General features: G+C 45.4%; 1 protein-coding gene across 2 annotated transcripts in view; it reads right to left on the bottom strand.

Moving 5' to 3' along the window:
• Positions 1-21,949, bottom strand: part of zc3h3 (zinc finger CCCH-type containing 3) — a 178,964-nt gene that overhangs the window by 139,699 nt on the left and 17,316 nt on the right. The window lies entirely within an intron of this gene.

The raw sequence follows: 21,949 nt of genomic DNA, 5'->3' as shown, positions 1-21,949 counted from the left end.
AGCGAAATAAGAACAAACACAAGTGTGGTTGTTGTTCATTAGCCCCGCATCCCCGGGGTGAGTGGCGGTGGTGGCGAGGAGGGAAGTTTCCTTGGGTTTGTTGTTTGCGAGGGGGCGCTGCCATCTCTCGCCTTGTCCCGGCTCTGGGTCGGTGGTGATCCGCTCTCCGGTGAACCTTCGCCGGCAGCTTCTGCCTCCAGTCCCTGCCGCCGAAGAGCTTGCCGCGGGCCGGATAAAATCTCGTGGTGGGCCGGATGTGGAGATCCCTGCACTCTAGGATGGACGTGAAGGCTTTGGACAGGGTGCCAAGTAGGTTGACCAGAATGGTGCCTGGATACGAGGAGAGATTGGACAAACTTGGATTGTTGTCTGGAGCTTCAGAGGTTGCGGGGTGACCTGACAGAAGTATGTAAAATGACCAGTGGTGTAGATAGGGTAGACGGTCAGAACCCTCTCTCAAGGACGGAAATATCAGATATAGAGGACACAGTTATAAGATCAGAGAGGAAAAGTTTAAAGGAGACGGATGGGGAAAGGTTTTGCCATACTCAAAGAGGGTGCCTGGAACGTGCTGCCAGTAGTTATGATAGTGGCTTGCAAAAGGCTTTTAGATGGGCACAAATATATGAAGAATGGAGGGATATGTATCATGTGGCAGCAGAGTTGATTAGTTTAACTTGGCATCCTGGATGGTACAGACATTGTTCATCCTGGATGGTATGGGCATTGTGGCATCATGGATGGTACAGGCATTGGTGATCATAGATGGTACAGACATTCTTCATCATGGATGGTACAGGCATTGTTCATCATGGATGGTATGGGCATTGTGGCATCATGGATGGTACAGACATTGGTGATCATAGATGGTACAGGCATTGGTGATCATGGATGGTACGGGCATTGTTCATCATGGATGGTTCCTGACATTGTGGCCTCATGGATGAACAGAAGAGGCTGTTCCTGTGCTGTACTGTTTGATCTTTTATGTAAACGGTTCCCAGACCGACTCCTCGTCCTGAACGGACCTGACGCATGAAGCCACGATCGAGCCTGCTGCGATCAATGAGCAGTTCCACCCGGCTGGTTTCAGTCTACGGACCTGTCATACGCCAAGGGAATCGTCCCGATCTCTCAACCCACCTTATTGCGGCCCTTGCGCTTGTTTTTATGCACACTCTTCTCTATAACTAACACTATATTCTATAACTAACACTCTATTCTGCACTGGCTATTTTGCTCTCTGTACTGTGTACTTGTGTATGGCACGATTGTACTCGTGTGTAGTACAATTTGTCTGGAGAGCACACCAACAAAGCTTTTCCCTGCATCTTGCTAAGCAAGTCAACGCTGTGGTAAAAGCCAGCTTCTTCCAACTTCGAACCATAGCTAAAATCAAACCTTTCCTCAAATTCGACGACACAGAAAAAATCATTCACGCTTTCATTTCCTCCCGCCTAGACTACTGCAACTCCCTATACACTGGGATCAGCCAATCTTCCCTGTCCCGCCTGCAACTGGTCCAAAACGCCGCAGCGAGACTCCTGACGGGTACCCGTAAAAGGGACCACATCACCCCGATTCTGGCCTCTCTCCACTGGCTCCCTGTACGGTACAGAATCAACTTCAAGCTCCTCCTATTCACGTATAAAGCCCTAAATGGACACTCCCCCCCCTACATCAAAAATCTTCTAACCCCCCTCTCTAACTCCAGGTCCCTCAGATCGGCCGACTTGGGGCTATTCACTATCCCACGGTCTAGGCTTAAACTCAGGGGTGACCGCGCTTTTGCGGTTGCAGCTCCTAGACTGTGGAACAGCATCCCTCTCCCGATCAGAACTGCCCCCTCCATCGACTCCTTTAAGTCCAGGCTCAAAACATATTTCTACTCCCTAGCGTTTGAGGCTCATTGAGGAGGCGCTGTGAACTGTTTGCGTGCTACTGTATGTTTTCATTTTTTTTTCTATTGGAACCTAATCAAATGTACAGCACTTTGGTCAACGTGGGTTGTTTTTAAATGTGCTATACAAATAAAATTGACATAGAAATGTAGAAAATAGGTGCAGTAGACGACCATTTGGCTCTTCGAGCCAGCCATTCAATATGATCATGGCTGATCATCTAAAGTCAGTACCCCGCTCCAGCTTTCTCCCCATGACAAAGGGTTCAGAAAAGATTTACGAGGATGTTGCCAGGACTAGTGAGCTATAGGGAGAGGTTGAGCAGGCTGGGTCTCTATTCCTTGGAGCGCAGGAGGATGAGGGGAGATCTTACAGAGGTGTACAAAATCATGAGAGGAATAGATCAGGTAGATGCACAGAGTCTCTTGCCCAGAGTAGGGGAATCGAGGACCAGAGGACATAGGTTCAAGGTGAAGGGGAAAAGATTTAACAGGAATTCAAGGGGTAACTTTTTCACATAGAGGGTGGTGGGTGTATGGAACGAGCTGCCAGAGGAGGTAGTTGAGGCTGGGACTATCCCATCGTTTAAGAAACAGTTGGACAGGTACATGGATAGGACAGGTTTGGAGGGATATAGACCAAACGCAGGCAGGTGGGACTAGTGTAGATGGGACATTGTTGGTCGGTGTGGGCGAGTTGGGCCGAAGGGCCTGTTTCCACCTGTATCACTCGATGACAATTATAAACCAATACTGGACTTTATCTTGCACTAAACATTATTCCCTTTATTCTGTATATGTACACTGTGGACGGCTTCATTGTAATCATATATTGTCTTTCCACTGACTGGTTAGCATGTAACAAAAAGCTTTTCACTGTACCTCTGTATACGTTACAATAAGCTAATGTTAGAATAGTTGCAATATAATAAAACTTCATACTTCTTTTTGAGAATAATGTATTTAAATACAAAACCTTAAAACAAAAAATTAACATGAAAAAGGGGTGTTTTCGCGAAGGCAATACTCATGACAATAAGAACGTGTGATATTAAACAACCACGTATGTTTAACATATTATTTGGTTATTGTCAATGAAGATTAATTGAAATAAAAAGCACAAAATGCTGGAGTAACAGCGGGTCAAGGCAGCATCTCTGGATAGGCTGATTCTGGAGGGGAGGGGCGCTGAAGAGAAAGCTGGAAGAGAGGAGGGGCAGAACAAATCTTGGGGAGTGATAGTTGGATACAGGTGGGGGAGGGTTTGAAAGCCAGGTGGTTTGTGTTTATTTTCGGACATAAAATGTCACGGCCTACACTTGCTTTTATAATCTTATGTTCTTATGATTTCGATCACACCACCGTTTAGACAATAGACAATAGGTGCAGGAGGAGGCCATTCGGCCCTTCGAGCCAGCACCGCCATTCAATGTGATCATGGCTGATCATACTCAATCAGTACCCCGTTCCTGCCTTCTCCCCATACCCCCTGACTCCGCTATCCTTAAGAGCTCTATCGAGCTCTCTCTTGAATGCATTCAGAGAATTGCCTCCACTGCCTTCTGAGGCAGAGAATTCCACAGATTCACAAATCTCTGACTGAAAAGGTTTTTCCTCATCTCAGTTCTAAATGGCCTACCCCTTATTCTTATGATTCTTTAGAAACAGCAACATAGAAAATAGGTGCAGGAGGAGGCCATTTGGCCCTTCGAGCCAGCACCGCCATTCAATGTGATCATGGCTGATCATACTCAATCAGTACCCCGTTCCTGCCTTCTCCCCATACCCCCTGACTCCGCTATCCTTAAGAGCTCTATCGAGCTCTCTCTTGAATGCATTCAGAGAATTGCCTCCACTGCCTTCTGAGGCAGAGAATTCCACAGATTCACAAATCTCTGACTGAAAAGGTTTTTCCTCATCTCAGTTCTAAATGGCCTACCCCTTATTCTTATGATTCTTTAGAAACAGCAACATAGAAAATAGGTGCAGGAGGAGGCCATTTGGCCCTTCGAGCCAGCACCGCCATTCATTGCGATCATGGCTGATCATCCACAATCAGTAACCCGTGCCTGCCTTCTCCCCATATCCCTTGAGTCCACTAGCCCCATGAGCTCTATCTAACTCTCTTTTAAATTCATCCAATGAATTGGCCTCCACTGCCCTCTGTGGCAGAGAATTCCACAAATTCACAACTCTCTGGGTGAAAAAGTTTCTTCTCGCCTCAGTTTGTTTTGTGCTTGGATTGTGTTTTTTTTTCTCCTTGTGTGAAACGGAAAGGTACGGCACATGGGGAAAGCAAGTGTCCCGTGTCAGGCCATGCTGCCGTTAGTCAGCACGGGGAGAGTGAGTGCTGACAAGTCCTTTCAGGGAACTGAAGCTGCTCCCCCTTCTACCCAATGTGTGAACACGGACAGAGACTTTCGGCCCCGGCAAGGAATACTGACGCAAAAACCTTTCAAATTTATTTATTTATTATCTGTGTCCAAATTCGTCTTTTGCTGGCTCAGGTGCATCAAAGCCAATTGCTACTACTGTGGCCACGGATTAGCCAGCTCAGCAGACAGCAGGAATTCACTGGGATGCTATACTTTGTGCCTTTGCCACTGCTGAATTTTTTTTTAAATCACAGCTTCTGGCCACTGGTAATTACTGCAATTTGGGAACCAGTAATTAAGTTTCTGATTTCTACCCTTAAACCACTCTTATTTTCTATGGTTTTCTGTACCAATGAAGATATTGGCTCTTCATAAAACTAAATACATTGGGGGGGAAAAAATAAAATAACTGAGATTTAAATTAATGGATTCATTCAATTAAAACTGAATAAAGCAAATCAACCCCAGCACTTAATTATTACCCCGAATCAAAGAGTCAGAACGGAAACAAACCTCGGAATTAAAGGACGTTCTTTTAGGAAGGAGATGAGGAGAAATTTCTTTAGTCAGAGGGTAGTGAATCTGTGGAATTCTTTGCCGCAGAAGGCTGTGGAGGCCACAAGTTAGTGGATATTTTTAAGGCAGAGATAGATAGATTCTTGATTAGTGCGGGTGTCAGGGGTTATGGGGAGAAGGCAGGAGAATGGGGTTAGGACGGAGAGACAGATCAGCCATGATTGAATGGTGAGTAGTCCTGAATAGCCTAATTCTGCTCCTATCACGAGAGCTTATGAGGATCGAACCTGGGTCTCGAGGCAGCAGCTGTACCAATCCAATGTTCCAATATTTTTTTGGCGAATTGCATGTTCAAGATTCTTAGAGAAAGATACTGGGCAGATGTCTTAAATGGGGGACAAGGCCTTATTAGAAGCAAGAAAGAAAAAACGCTTCCATTTTGGGTAATAAATCTTTGGAATTTAAGCTGAGAGGTACGAGGATGGTCAGTTAGATTACTGTGATTATCATATTGCAATGTTTATATTGTCACTTGTACCTAGAGCGAAGAACTTTGTTTGTATGCCATCCAGTGAAATCAAATCCTACTATACCTGGAAATGCTGGTTTACAAATAAGACACAGTGCTGAAGTAACTCAGGGGGGCAGACAGCATCTCTGAAAAACACAAATAGGTGACGTTTGGAGTCTGAAGAAGGGTCCAGACCCGAAACATCACCTATCCATGTCCTCCAGAGATACTGCCTGATCTACTGAATTACTTCAACATTGTGTGTCTTTTTTCATACTGTACCTGGATTTAAGGGAATGGAATGATATGGATCACTTGCAGGACGAAGAGGCTAGTTTATCTTGGCATCAGGTTCGGTGTGGACACTATGGGCTATAGGAACTGTTCCTGTACTGTTCCTTGTTCTAATTATACCTTGGCCAAATTTAAACAACACACAACTACAACTGGTAGTACAAAGAGTAAAATACCAGATTGCAAAATATAATGTTACAGCATTATAGCGTTACAATTAAGGAGAAAGTGCAGATTTTTTTTAAAAACTACAAAGTCTGTATTGAGGTTGGTTGGGAGATCATAACTACACCCTAGCTTGTGGCTCAGTACTCATGTAAGTATAATGACAAAGGATATTAAAGAAGACTGTTTGCTGGGGTGTATTCCAGTAAGAGATTTTTGGAATAAAACTACGACTTAAGAATAAAGACAGAAAACGAATGAAGTCCCTTCAAGTTGCAGTCAAAGATTTTATGAAATTGGTTTATTTTGGAAAATAATCCAGCAGTTTACAGTTATATTCGGTGGATTTTAATTTTCCACAAAATGTTGGTTAGTTTTTAACACTCCAGCTTTCGCCTCAGAACTAATAAAAAATTATCTTCACAATTTAGATCCACAATAGCAGAGATAAAGGCTTGGGAGAAGCAAGGGTTATGCTGCCATCTTTTGGATGGATGGTAAAGCAAGTCTCTACCTGTCTGATTCTTTAAGATTTGAAAGCACCGAACACTATAGCACGGTGGCGCAGCGGTAGAGTTGCGGCCTTACAGCACCAGACACCCGGGTTCCATCCCGACTATGGGTGCTGCCTGTACGGAGTTTGTACGCTCTCCCCGTGACCTGCATGGGTCCAAAGACGCACAGATTTGTAGGTTAATTGGCTTTGTTTTGTATACTTGGTATAATTGTAGGTATCACAAAATGCTGGAGTAACTCAGCAGGTCAGGCAGCATCTAGGAGAGAGGGAAATTGTCCCTAATGTGTGTAGGATAGAGTTAATGTGCGGGGATTGCTGCTAGGTGCAGACTCGGTGGGACGAAGGGCCTGTTTCCGCGCTGTATCTCTAAACTAAACTAAACTACACACTGTCTACTAGAATTACCTTCCTTCAACCACCAAAACCAGCTGATTACAGCACTACACCTCATAGCAATGTGCGGCAATTCAAAGAGGAACAACAAAGTTATATTACTAAAGATAGACACAAAATGCTGAAGTAACTAAGCAGGTCAGGCAGCATCTCTGGAGAAAAAGGATGGATGACATTTCAGGTCCTTAAATCCCTTCAGTCTGAGAAAGGGGCTAGAAACGTCTCTGGAGAAAAAGGACAGGTGATGTATCGGGTCAAGACCCTGCTTCACTCAGGGGTCTTTGGGTCTCGACCCGAAGCATCACCCATCCCTTTTCTCCAGAGATGCTGCCTGACCTGCTGAGTTATCCATCTTTGATACAAACCAGCATTTGCAGCTCTTTGTTTTTACAAGTTCTATTACTAATCTCTTTCATTTGCCTGAAAAGGCGAAGCCAAAATACCTTTGACACGGTACAGCAGGGTACGGTCTGTCTAATGATGAAGACTTCAGACTGAAGTGATAACAGGCATGGTGAGAATGATCTGAATTATTCCTTCCCACCAACAGTGCACCTGTTTGCATTTGATCACCACCAGATACCCTGAAATGAATAGCATTCTGATGTGCACAGTTCCCCACGCTCAACAACTGCAGGAAAGCAAAATAACTATTGACATGCTGATACCTATGGATTGGCATGCAATGCTGTTGATTATTTGCTGAAGCTTGAGTACACTATATATTATTTTGCATTCTTAATCGGTGCACAGTACATGGATCGCCGCAGTTAAATGCTCCTTTGCAATAATACAATTGCCTTTGCCATTTTGCAGAGTATTTGTGGAGAAGTTACATTGATTTGAAAGGATAAAAGCAACTACAATGCATCGGCTGCAGTCACGATATATATAAGCAACTAAAGCTAAATACCCCTTACCACCGATAACTTGCTTGGCACCAATAAAGTGAATGCATAAGATGGCGGCACAGTGGCGCAGCGGTAGAGTTGCCGCCTTACAGCGAATGCAGCGCCAGAGACCCGGGTTCTATCCCGACTACGGGCGCTGTCTGTAAGGAATTTGTACGTTCTCTCCGTGACCTGCGTGGGTTTTCTCCGAGATCTTCGGTTTCCTCCCACACTCCAAAGACGTGCAGGTTTGTAGGTTAATTGGCTAGGTAAATGTAAAAATTGTCCCTAGTGGGTGTAGGATAGTGTTAGTGTACGGGGATCGCTGGTCGACGAGGACCCGGTGGGCCGAAAGGGCCTGTTTCCGCGCTGTATCTCTAAACTGTGATACATAATTTACCGTGCCAGTATGTATTCCTTCAATATTCTTAACTTTATATACAAATAACAGTAGTGGTGCTGCTGACACTACAAAGTAAATCTTTACCTGCAATCTTCGATTTTACTTAGTTGCTGCTTTGCACTCTGACATTCGACTAACACCAAAATAAACATTAGTGGGGTACATGTCTTTTACTTTGAAATGATATCCTTATTACACTCAAGGCACTTGAGCATCATTGAGTGTGGCATACATAGACATGAAATACTGGAGTGACTCAGCGGGTTCGGCAGCAACTCTGGAGAACATGGTAGTGACCTTTCGGGTCAGGACCTTTCTCAATGTTGCACGGTTGGTGTGGAAAGAGGAAATGTATTGATCTTTGTTTGGGGTAAGATAGGCCAAGTTGAGCAAGATTCTCACAACCATTACTCTATTCATTGGATATTTGGTTTTGATTTTTAAAACATCAACATTGCAGCAGGTAATGCTGGTTTTAAAGTAGGAAGTGTTGAGTTTGTAACTGGCAAGACTGGAAATTGTTACCATACTGGCCCCAAGGCAAAACGTTTGTTTGGATAACAAACTTTTCTCTTTGAATGAACAGTTCAAATCTGAAAACTGCTTCTAATCGGTTTAAACCAGCAGCTGCAGTTCCTTCCTACACATCTAATCAGTTTAACTTTGCTATAAGAAAATAACTGCAGATGCTGGTACAAATCGAAGGTATTTATTCACAAAATGCTGGAGTAACTCAGCAGGTCAGGCAGCATCTCGGGAGAGAAGGAATGGGCGACGTTTCGGGTCGAGACCCTTCTTCAAAGTAAATGCTGAAAAATAGTTAACATAAAAGAATCTTTATGCGATGAACTCCTCTCGATTACCAATTTCATCAATTTAGTCTGAAGAAGGGTCTCGACCTGAAACGTCACCCATTCCTGGTGGAGGAGGCAGCTACGGTAGTGGTGCTTAAGAGGCTTTTAGATAGGCACATGGATGTGCAGGGTATGGAGGGATATGGATCACATGCAGGCAGATGAGACCTGTTTAACTTGGCATCACAGGTAGACACAAAATGCTGGAGTAACTCAGCGGGGTAATCCAAAGGGTCTCGACCCCAAACGCCACCCATTCCTTCTCTCCCGAGATGCTGCCTGACCCACTGAGTTACTCCAGCATTTTGTGTCTACCTTTGATTTAAACCAGCATCTGCAGTTCTTTCCTACACATCCTACCAATTTAATCAATTGGGTAAAGAAGCCACAGGACTCCACCTATTTTCATACAAGTGATTTATTTTTGCTTTGCGTGATCAGATAACAAATCCAATTAAATAGGGATTACAAATATTTTGGGATTATTTGGGATATTTTGGGGGGGGATTACAAATATTGGAAAAACTGAATGAGCCAGGATATACCAACATGAAGGGCACTGGTCTTTATGACCCACATCCATCATCAGAATTAAAAGTACAAAAAAAGGGTTGGTAAACAAAGGGAATTTAGTTTAGCTTTTAGCTTAAAACAACATGGAAACAGGCCCTTCGGCCCACTGAGTCCGTGCTAACCAACCATCACTCTAGTTCTGTAAGAAAATAACTGCAGATGCTGGTACAAATCAACGGTATTTATTTCAGTCTGAAGAAGGGTCTCGACCCGAAACGTCACCCATTCCTTCTCTCCTGAGAAGCTGCCTGACCTGTTGAGTTACTCCAACATTTTGTGAATAAATCACTCTAGTTCTATTATCCCCGACTTTGTATTCTACACACTAATGTTAATTTTATTTAACAGAGGACATATTAATCTAAAAAAACCTGCAAGTACATAAAATGTGGGAGGAAACCAGAGCAACTGGTGAAAACCCACGCAGGTCACAGGGAGAACGTACAGATTCTGAACAGACAACACCTGTGGTCAGGATCGAACCCAGGTAGCAGGGGTTCAACATAATAAATAGTGGAAAACTGGGGTGGGAGCTGCTTTACGTCCTCGTGGTCCACGCTGGGTAGTTCTACGGAACTGGCAACATTTGCAGCAAAGCCTCAACTCTGAAGTACCAATTACCACTTTTGATTGTTGTAGCTGACATACGAAAGAAGAGAAGTGGAAAACTATTATAAAACTTTTTAGTTCATATGAAGGAAAGTCGGACGGTGAATTGTTCAGGAAAAAATGGCAAAGACAAAAGAGGAAAAATTGAAAGATAGGAGACAATCAAGAGCACAACAAAATCAGAGCTTTGTCCAATATACCACCAGGGGGCGCCGCACGGCGGCAGCCTCGCCCACGGCCTGTCGTCGTCTTTTCATTCTTTGTGTTTTTAGTTTGTAGTAAAATGTATGTTTTAGTTTATCTTTAGTTTTGTATTATGTGGGGGGTGGTGGGGGAAACTTTTCTCATCTCTTTCCTCGTCGGAGATGCAACCTTTTCCGTGTGGTATCGCCGTCCGCACTGCGGACTAACATCGTGGAGTTGGCGGCCTCGTCTGGGACTTCTAGAGCTCCAACTGCAGGTGCCTGCGGGCTTAAACATCTGCGAGCGGGCAATCCCTTTGCCAGGGGTCGGCCTTTGGTGCTCCATCCTGCAGGAGCTGCGGACTTTAACATCGGGCTGAAGGGCCTGTTTCCACACTGTATCACTCTGTGACTCTATGAAGGGCCTGTTTCCACACTGTATCACTCTGTGACTCTATGAAGGGCCTGTTTCCACACTGTATCACTCTGTGACTCTATGAAGGGCCTGTTTCCGCACTGTATCACTCTGTGACTCTATGAAGGGCCTGTTTCCACACTGTATCACTCTGATTATTGATTCTGCCTCCACCAGCACACCAGGCAACGCGTTCCAGTACTTTTTATCAAACAAAACATTTCAGCAAATGAGATGTGCAGGTGACGATCATGGATCGGCAGGCATGCTGAGCAGCAGGGGGTCGGGTCTAACGTTACTAAGCCGTCAGAGCCCAGCGTTCCTGCTCCCAGAGGCTGCATGTTCTCGATGGGAAAGTGGATACGGTGGCCAGCAGCCGTCTGTGAACCCAGGCCTGCCGCGTGCCAGCTATGTGATCTCTGAGCATGGGGTATGGTGATGAACCATCCATCATTAGAACCGGGTCACAGAGACTGACACGGGAGACTTGAGAACTTAATGATTTATACTAGCTCTTGGATTGCCTCCACTTTGAATTACTCAACAGGCAAAAACAAAATCCACTCACAGTAACCAAATAAAGACTTCAAAAAGCATATAGATATAAGCCAACTCTATTTATTGCACACGATCAGAAAAACCCAGGGGAGGAATAGTCTGTGTGTGTGTCGCAACAAGCAAGTAAAAGAGTGATTCTCAAATGCCAACTAATGCACGGTAGTGCAGCGGTAGAGCAGCCTCACAGCGCCAGAGACCCAGGATCGATCCTGACCACGGGTACTGTCTGTGTGCTTTGTACTGAGCGCCGTCTGTGTACTGTCTGGGCGCTGTCTGTACGGAGTTTGTACGTTCTCCCCGTGACCTGCATGGGTTTTCTCCGAGATCTTCGGTTTCCTCCCACACTCCAAAGACGTGCAGGTTTGTAGGTTAATTGACTGGGCAAATGTAAAAATTGTCCCTAGTGTGTGTAGGATAGTGTTAATGTGCGGGGATCGCTGGGCGGCGCGGACCCGGTGGGCCGAAGGGCCTGTTTCCGCACTGTATCTCTAAATCTAAAATCTAAATCTAAAATCTACACTCTCCGTGACAGCGTGGGTCTTCTCCGGATACTCCGGTTTCCCTCCACATTCCAAAGACCTGCAGGTTTGTAGGTTAATTGGCTTCTGTACATTGCCTCTGGTGTGTAGGATGCAAAAGTGGGATAATATAGAACTGGTGCATGGGTGATTGATAGACGACATGGACTCTCTCGGTGGGCCAAAGGGCCTGTTTCCAGCCTACATAATCTCTAAACTAAATCAAAACTCTATCTCATAGTCATAGATTGATACAGTGTGGAAACAGGCCCTTCGGCCCAACTCGCCCACACCGGCCAACAATGTCCCAGCTACCCTAGTCCCACTTGCTTGCGCTTGGTCCATATCCCTCCAAACCTGTCCTATCCATGTACCTGTCCAACTGTTTCTTAAACGATGGGATAGTCCCAGCCTCAACTACCTCCTCTGACAGCTTGTTCAATACACCCACCACCCTCTGTGTGAAAAAGTTACCCCTCCTATCTCTGAAACCTCCTTTATTGACTCTGACGGCTGAAATTTCCATTGAAAAATAACCAGAAGAATTTTTTTCCCTCCCACCTTCTCCAAATTTTAGATAAAGCACCAAAGCCTAGCAGTATCACAGGCACTGAATGGAAGACATGTAACAGGAGAGGCATTGTGCTATATTACTCAATAAAAAGCAGATGGATGAAAATAATAAATTGCATCAAACTGTCAGGTGGGGTGACATCTCACTCAGCATTGTCCCAGAAAATGTGTTACAAAATCACAAGCACCACCATAAGGTGATTTACACTTACATTTCTTTCCCAACATTTTTATGTGGAACAGGAGAGCTAAGAACTAACACAAAGGAAATAGAACACAGAGCGCTGGAGTAACTCAGCGGGTCAGGCAGCATCTGCGGAGAACATGGATAGGTGACGTTTCACAGAGTGCTGGAGTAACTCAGCGGGTCAGGCAGCATCTCTGGAGAACATGGATAGGTGACGTTTCAAGTGAATGCTTTGAAGTCAGGTCCTGACTCGAAATATTGGAAGTCCATGTCGTCTAAAGTTGCTGCCTGACCCGCAGAATTGCTCCAGTATTGTGTCGTACACAAGATTCCAGCAGTTCCTTGTGTCTACCAAAAAATGTTAGCTCTGGTTGAATTCTGGTTACCTATGACCAAGTTTTCTCTCAGGTGGAAAGCATTCTTGCAGATAGTTAATCCAACAAAAGCTTGATCAAAAATACTACAAAGAAAATTGGCGAGAAAGTTAAAGAATAACAGAGATGTAGGTGGCACGGTGGCGCAGCAGTAGAATTGATGTTTACAGCGCTAGAGACCCGTGTTCAATCCCGACTACGGGCGCTGCCTGTATGAAGTTTGTACGTTCTCCCCGTGTCCTGTGTGGGTTTTCTCCAAGATCTTCGGTTTCCTCCCACACTCCAAAGACGTGCAGGTTTGTAGGTTAATCGGCCTGGTATAAATGTAAATTGTCCCTAGTGTGTGTAGGATAGTGTTAATATGCAGGGATCGTTGGTCGGTGCGGACTCGGTTTGTGCTGTATCTCTAAAGTAAATTAAAGTAGAGAAGTAGACTATTCAGCCCACTGTAAGAGCGTTGATCAAATAAGAGTTTTGATTTGAGATACTCCATTCAATCCATATCCTTGTAGGAGATACCACGCCCCATCACACTTTCACACAATGAGCTTCAGATTACAAATACACCTTAGAGTGAAGAAAAACTGGAAAACTAAATACAAAAAGACAGATGTGGAAAGTATTTGTTTCAACCAAAAGGGGGTCCTTTCGCCAAGGCTAGTAATCGATCCTCTGCTCTCCTGACTGCAAATGCATCAAATCAAACATGGTTTCAGATACTCCTTCAGGGGAACTCCTGTCACACAGGAGTGACACAGCTGGCGTCCTGGTGCCATCGCAACAACCTGGAGCTCAATGCTCTTAAGACAGTGGAACTGATTGTGGACTTTAGGAGAGCTCCCCCCTCCCCTCCCCCCACTCACCATCAACAACACCACAGTCACATCTGTGGAGTCATTTAAGTTCCTTGGAACCATCATCTCCAGGGACCTTAAATGGGGGGCCACCATCGACTCCACAGTCAAAAAGGCCCAACAGAGGATGTACTTCCTGAGGCAAATGAGAAAACACAATCTGCCACAGGCAATGATGGTCCAATTCTATACTGCTTTCATTGAGTCCGTCCTCACCTTCTCCATCATGGTCTGGTTTGGCTCAGCCACCAAGCACGACATCCAGAGGCTGCAACAGATCGTTCGCACAGCTGAGAAGGTTGTTGGCTACAACCTTCCCCCCATTGACGAACTGTACACTGCAAGGGCCAGGAAGCGAGCGGGCAAGATCATCTCTGACCCCTCTCACCCTGGCCACAAACTCTTCGAAGCACTTCCCTCTGGAAGGCGACTCCGGACTGTCAAAGCAGCCACAGCCAGACATAAAAACAGCTTTATTTCCATGAGCAGTAGCTCTATTCAATAACCAAAAGTCTGTAGCCTCCTTTTGCTCTGGTATTTTAGTTAATTCTTCACGTGTGTAAATTATAATGTTTTATTCTTAATTGTTTACTGTACATCATGTTGTTACTTGTGAGCAAAGCACCAAGGCAAATTCCTTGTACGTTTACATGCTTGGCTAATACCATTTATTTAATTCAATTCAATTCAATGCTGGAGGAACTCAGAGGGTCAGGCAGCATCTCTGGAGAAATGGTGTAACAGATGCTGCCTGTCCCGCTGATTTACTCCAGCTTTTTGTGTCTATCTTCGGTGTAAACCAGCATCTGCAGTTCCTTCCTACGCATATTTATATTGTGGTTCCATTTATCTGGGCACGGACTGAGCAAAAACATATTTATATTGTGGTTCCATTTATCTGGGCACGGAGTGAGCAAAAACATGCTCCGCGTTGCACAGGATGCAAGGTTTGGATGTGAACGTTGATGATGCAAAGTCCAAGAGGATCATAGGCGCTCATCTGTGTAGGAAAAATAACTGCAGATGCTGGTTAAAATCGAAGGTAGACACAAAATGCTGGAGTAACTCAGCGGGTCAGGGAGCATCTCGGGAGAGAAGGAATGGGTGACGTTTTGGTCGAGAGCCTTCTTCAGTCTGAAGAAAGGTCTCAACCCGAAACGTCACCCATTCCTTCTCTCCCGATATGCTGCCTGACCCGCTGAGTTACCCCAGCACTCTGTGAAACGTCACCCATTCCTTCTTTCCAGAGATGCTGCCTGACCCGCTGAGTTACCCCAGCACTCTGTGAAACGTCACCCATTCCTTCTCTCCAGAGATGCTGCCTGACCCGCTGAGTTACCCCAGCACTCTGTGAAACGTCACCCATTCCTTCTCTCCAGAGATGCTGCCTGACCCGCTGAGTTACCCCAGCACTCTGTGTCTACAGGTGCTCATCTGCTTCCCTAGGTGGGCCTGGGGGTCAAACGTCGGGCAGAGTTGGGGTTGAGGACCTAAACAAATTGGTGTACACGTTCCACAAAACATGATACCAGTGATGAAGGCACAGCGCATTATGATACTGAGACAGCCACTGTCAAATGTTTCTTATTATCGGTCAATGCGCTGTCAAGCATACTGATGGTAATGTACAACAGAAACACACCAGCACCTTCCATTAAATTAACTGAAAATAGTCAATTTTAGCTTTTTAACACTCCAAGATGGTTATTAGTAATTTAATTTCCTTTTCATTAACCGTTATCTGGAAGACAATATATTGCTAGTCCTGACCTCTTCATGTGAGCAAATGTTTAAATCTCGTCTGATTAATTCAACTGTTTAAAAAGGGAGAAATTACTTGGCTTTTAGCTATCAAAAGGAATGAGGCTTGATGTTGATGGTGATTGAATTTCTAATGCAGCAGATTGATTGAACGCTGCAATTACAGCTTGCAGTAACTCAAGGAAATGGGATCGCTCCTTCTGGCCAAACGCTTCTCTTTATTTAAAGCAATCCAATTTGCAAGGATAATTATATATTAGTGTTTCATCTGCAATCGGAAATGAACACAAAGATAGGGCAGGCCAAGTGCAAGCACGTTACTGCTGCAAATTACTTGATATCTGTCTCGTTTCATATAAAGAGAAAATTGGGCAATCAATTAGAGAGAACTACAGAACAGAAGCAATCTTAAAGCCAATGGTTGTTGCTTGTTATTGTTTAGTAGCTTCACTAAAATTCTCCCAATACTCAACCTTTACTACAATGTACTCATATATTAAAGTAATTACACTCTCCCCTCACGATAGCGGTATTATTAATTAGATGATGACAACAAAGATACATTAAAAGAATCTCTCCAAGGCAATATGCGACCAATTCACTACCCACCCTCACCTTTCAAACTACCTTTTACTAAACGCAGGCATGTGAGTGAGGTAAAAAAAAGAGGAAAAGAGCCGAGCGTTTGTGTGAGCCGTACAGCGGGGGTCAGAAAATGGGAAGGGTTTGGAAAATTTACACACAAAGTTACCATTTTCAAGCCTCTTTTAGTGCATTTCAAAGTAAAAACGGACATTACAAAATAATGTGAATATGTCACTGTATACAAATAACATTTAAGTAAATTCCAACATTAATTGATAATCAGCCCAAAAAGGTGGTAATTGGCTCTTCTGCTGTGTTTTATATTTTAACCCCGTCTTAATTAATTTAGTTATATAATAGACAATAGGTACAGGAGTAGGCCATTCAGCCCTTCGAGCCAGCACCGCCGCCATTCAATCTTGCACTTAAATTTAATATTTACTCATTACAGTTCCACCACTGATTTTCTGGCACTCTTGGTTCCAGAGCTTTGCTGGTTTATCCAGCAGGCCAAGGAAGTCGCTCGGCGATGGGGATGGATGTGCTGGCTGCAGCTGGGCTGGAGTTCCAGAGCCCCGGCCACAGGTTGCAAATCCAACCCACTGATCGACCATGGAAGTCCCAGCCTCGGTGCCACGTTTTCGGGGAGACTTTCAGTGCGGGGGGGACTTCAAGTGGGCTCTCGTAATTTTGTCCGGGTTTCAATGATTAACAACTATTTCTCACGGAACCCCTGGCGACCTCTAGCGGAATCCCAGTGTTTATCACAAGTCTATTCATCCTTTCTTTTCTTCTTTTTTTCTTTCTTTTTTCTATCCGATTTCTCCGTTGGTAAACGCATTTTTGGCAAAGTGAAAAACGCGGAAATCATGCAAAAAGCGCAGAAAATTGATTTTTAAAACGCGGAAATCCGCGGAAACGCAGAAAATTCACATGCCTGTAAACGTTTCCCAGGTGGCTCAGATAATCAATATAATACCAAATGTGGTACTGAGCTGTAATAAACAGGCAAAATGCAGGTTCAATCCTTGGTTTGTGCTTTGTTAACTGATATTTAATCAACAGAGCGCGGAAAAACAGGGGTGCAACAGAAGCACAAAAATGTTCAAATAATGGAGCAATCAGGGGAATTGAAAGTGCATATTGTTTCCAAAGCTGAGATACTAGTAGTTTAAAAAAAAAATTGACAAATATTTCAGCATTGGGTGCATTATGGTCTGGCTGAAGAAGGGTATCGACCCGAAATCACTCCAGTGAGAGACAGAGGGAGACTAAAGAAGTGTCTCAACCCAAAACGTCACCCATTCCTTCCCTCCAGAGATGCTGCCTGACCCGCTGAGTTACTCCAGCACTCTGTGAAACGTCACCCATTCCTTCTATCCAGAGATGCTGCCTGACCCGCTGAGTTACTCCAGCATTTTGTGTCCATCTTCAAATTCGCTTGATGGTTCCACCATTTGGATATTCATCACTGTGATAAACCATCTCATTAGTTGTCAAATTCTGACCCAAAATAATTCAAAAAATATTAGGAACATAAGCCTGATTCCACACCACAATCTTAAATACAAACAAGATTAAGTCTATGCAGTACAGGGAGGATGTGGGGGCTTTGGAAAGGGTGCAAAGGAGGTTGACCAGAATGATGCCTGGATTAGGGGGATATTAGCTACGGGAAGAGATTGGACAGACCTGGAACCAGAGGTTGCGGCGACACCCGATAGAAGAATATAAAATTAAGAAAAGCACAGATAGGGTAGACAGTCAGAACCTTTTCCCCCCAGAGTGGAAATATCAAATAGTACAGGGGCAAAGTTTAAAGGAGATATGTGGGGCAAGGTGTGTTCTTAAGAATTACTAGCCGGCGGTCATGGACCCGTTGGGCTCAAACCTCTCCTGCGGGCCCGGCAACCCTCCCCCAACTGACGACACTCACCCACTCCATCTCCCCTTAACCCCCCTTAAAACTCCCCCAGGGCCGGGGGACAGGGGAAGAGGAAAGGGAGCCACTCACCCCGGCCCTGGGCGGCCATCACGTCGGCCAGCAGCATGAGAGCTCCCCCCTCCCCCTCATTGGCCGCCACTCCCGTCACTCTGGTGGGTCCCGCCCCCCTCTGAGCGGCAACCCTCCCCCAACTGTGCAGGTGTAGATCCGGCGGCCATCTTACGCAAGTATTAGATCAACGGGCCCCATCTGCACACGCACTGATCCGACGGCCATCTTACGCAAGTATTAGATCAACGGGCCCCAACTTCGCAGGCGCGGTCCCGTTGGGTTCCCGTAATGACGTCAAACAAAGAGGTAGCCAATCGGGACGCGTCGGACCCCACGTTGGGGGGAGGTGGTAGAGGCAATCAAATTTACTAAAGTTTAGAAAGTGATTTTTTAAAGTTTATAACATGAATAACTTAAAAAATATAACAACCATTTGAACCGCAGGCCAATGGTGAGAAAGGTGGGGCTAAAATTGTTGCGCTGTCGTGTACCAGTTTAGCTGTATTTCGGGAACAAATCTATCTATCCACAAAGCCACAAATATACAAGATGAGAGTTTTAGACCAAGTGGACTTGTTGGGCCCCAACCTCTCCTGCATTGGTGCAGCACCCTCTCCTCCCCCTCTCCCCACCTCCCTCCCTCCCTCCTCCTCCTCCCTCCCTCCTCCTCCTCCCTCCCTCCTCCTCCTCCCCCCTCCCTCCTCCTCCCCCCCTCCATCCCCCTTATCCCCCCTCCTCCCCCCCCTTCCCTGCACCTGCCTCCCTCCCTAGGATATAGATTTAAACTTTAAAATGTGAATCATTTAAAAAATATAACACTGATTTCAATTAAACTTCTTCCATTAGCACCAAAAGGACGACGGTGAGTAAGGTGGGCCTAAAATTGTTGCGCTGTGGTTTTGGCTGTGGTTCAGAAACAAACAAACAAACGAGAGTTTTAGTATGTAGATAGATTATTCTACACACAGAGGGCAGTGGGTGCCAAGAACGCGCTGCTGGGGGTGAAGTAGGTATGATAAAGGCATTTAATATTTGGATAGACACAGGATATGCAGGGAATGGAGGGAGGTTGGTTGTGTGCAGGTAGATAAAGGTTGGTCTTGGCATCGTGTTTGGCACAGAAACTGCAGGCCCAAGGGCCTGATCCTGGGCTGCACTGTGCTCTGGTTAATGTGCACTGTTCCTCCCACACTCCAAAGACGTACAGGTATGTAGGTTAATTGGCTGGGTAAATGTAAAAATTGTCCCTAGTGGGTGTAGGATAGTGTTAATGTACGGGGATCGCTGGGCGGCACGGACTTGGAGGGCCGAAAAGGCCTGTTTCCGGCTGTATATATATGATATGATATGATATGATATGATATGAACTGCCAGAGGCACGCTTCCTTCTCTGAAGGATACTGCAGCACTTTAATACAGGTGCTCTTCAACTTACGATAGGGTTACCTTCCGAGAAACCCATCGGAAACCGAAAATATCCTACGTTGAAATGCATGTAATACACGTGATCACGTGGCCGGAAGCGAGCAGTGGCTCGCCACGGGTCACTGCCGTTTGCACCATCACAAAGTCGAAATATCGCAAGTCGAAGCATCGTAAGGCGGGCAGCACCTGTACAGGGAGGTCCCTTTTATGGTATCAGACCCTGATCAATTGCATTGAATACGTGTTCACAACCTTCCACGGTACCAGTATAATTATATCAACCACACTGACATCCCCAAAGCTACTCACCAACACCTTCAAACGTGACAGCTCATCCATAAAAAGAGCAATAAATATGACACTTCCACTATCGCACAGAACTTTGGAAAACAGAAGCCTAGATGCTGAAAATTTTAAAATGCCAATACTCCCAAAAGCCATCCACACACGGGGCACACAGATGGATGTTTCAATACACCTGATCAATAACAGTTACAAATCCCAGTTAAACAGCTAAAGGCATAACTTAATCATTAAATGAGTGGATCGTACAAGTTGGCTCCTCTGTCAGCTGCTACAGATACTCTAAAATGAATTTCAACAATTTAAATGAAATACTGAACTAATGCAACACACATCCAGTCTTGAAAAGAATGATTATCTGTGCCAATCCACCAAGCTTATCTGTGCAGGGATGTGACTGGATCACAACAGGTGACATATTGGGTCACGATACATCTATGGGACAGTGGTCCCCAGGGTTCTGCTGGGCATGTCGTAGACTGAATGTGATTATGCAACAATACTGTTATCTTTGTAGACAATAGATAATAGACAATCGGTGCAAGATTAGGCGATTCGGTCCTTCACGCCAGCACCGCCATTCACTATGATCATGGCTGAGCATTCACAATCAGTACCCCGTTCCTGCCTTCTCCCCATACCCCCTGACTCCACTATCTTTAAGAGCTTGGTTTATTCACAAAATGCTGGAGTAACTCAGCAGGTCAGGCAGCATCTCGGGAGAGAAGGAATGGGTGACGTTTTGGGTCGAGACCCTTCTTCAGACTGAACGTCTCGACCCATAACGTCACCCATTCCTTCTCTCCCGAGATGCTGCCTGACCTGCTGAGTTACTCCAGCATTTTGTGAATAAACCGATTTGTATCAGCATCTGCAGTTATTTTCTTATACTATCTTTAAGAGCTCTATCTAACTCTCTCTTGAAAGCATCCAGAGAATTGGCCTCCACTGCCTTCTGAGGCAGGGAATTCCACAGGTTCACAGCTCTCTGGGTGAAAAAGTTCTTCCTCATCTCCGTTCTAAATGGCCTACCCCTTATTCTTAAACTGTGGCCCCTGGTTCTGGACTCCCCCAACATCGGGAACATGTTTCCTGCCTCTAGCGTGTCCAATCCCTTAATAATCTTACATGTTTCAATAAGGTCCCCTCATTCTTCTAAATTCCAGTGTATACAAGCCTAGTCGCTCCAGTCTTTCAACATATGACAGTCCCGCCATTCCGGGAATTAACCTAGTGAACCTACGCTGCGCGCCCTCAATAGCAAGAATGTCCTTCCTCAAATTTGGAGACCAAAACTGCACACAGTACTCCAGGTGCAGTCTCACTAGGGCCCTGTGCAACTGCAGAAGGACCTCTTTGCTCCTATACTCAACTCCTCTTGTTATGAAGGCCAACATTCCATTGGCTTTCTTCACTGCCTGCTGTACCTGCATGCTTCCTTTCAGTATATAAGAAAATAACTGCAGATGCTGGTACAAATCGATTTATTCACAAAATGCTGGAGTAACTCAGCAGGTCAGGCAGCATCTCGGGAGAGAAGGAATGGGTGACGTTTCGGGTCGAGACCCTTCTTCAGACTGATGTCGGGGGTGGGAAAAAGGAAGGATATAGGTGGAGACAGGAAGATAGAGGGAGATCTGGGAAGGAGGAGGGGAAGGGAGGAACAGAGGAGCTATCTGAAGTTGGAGAAGTCGACGTTCATACCACCGGGCCGCAAACTGCCCAGGCGAAATATGAGGTGCTGCTCCTCCAACTTCCGGCGGGCCTCACCATGGCACTGGAGGAGGCCCATGACAGAGAGGTCAGACTGGGAATGGGAGGGGGAGTTAAAGTGCTGGGCCACCGGGAGATCAGTTGCGTTAATGCGGACCGAGCGCAGGTGTTCAGCGAAGCGATCGCCGAGCCTGCGCTTGGTTTCGCCGATATAGATAAGTTGACATCTAGAGCAGCGGATGCAATAGATGAGGTTGGAGGAGGTGCAGGTGAACCTCTGTCTCACCTGGAAAGAATGTTTGGGTCGACTGATGCACTAGGACACCCAGAACTCGTTGTACATCCCCTTTTCCTAACTTGACACCATTCAGATAATAATCTGCCTTCCTATTCTTATCACCAATGTGAATAACCTCACACTTATCCACACTAAACTGCATCTGCCATGCATCTGCCCACTCACACAACCTGCCCAAGTCACCCTGCAACCTCATAGCATCTTCCT

This window comes from Rhinoraja longicauda, chromosome 4, assembly GCF_053455715.1.
Source record: "Rhinoraja longicauda isolate Sanriku21f chromosome 4, sRhiLon1.1, whole genome shotgun sequence".
NCBI classification, from domain to species: Eukaryota; Metazoa; Chordata; class Chondrichthyes; order Rajiformes; family Arhynchobatidae; genus Rhinoraja; species Rhinoraja longicauda.
Note: the sequence above shows the minus strand (reverse complement) of the source record. Positions and strands in the feature narration are given on the sequence as shown.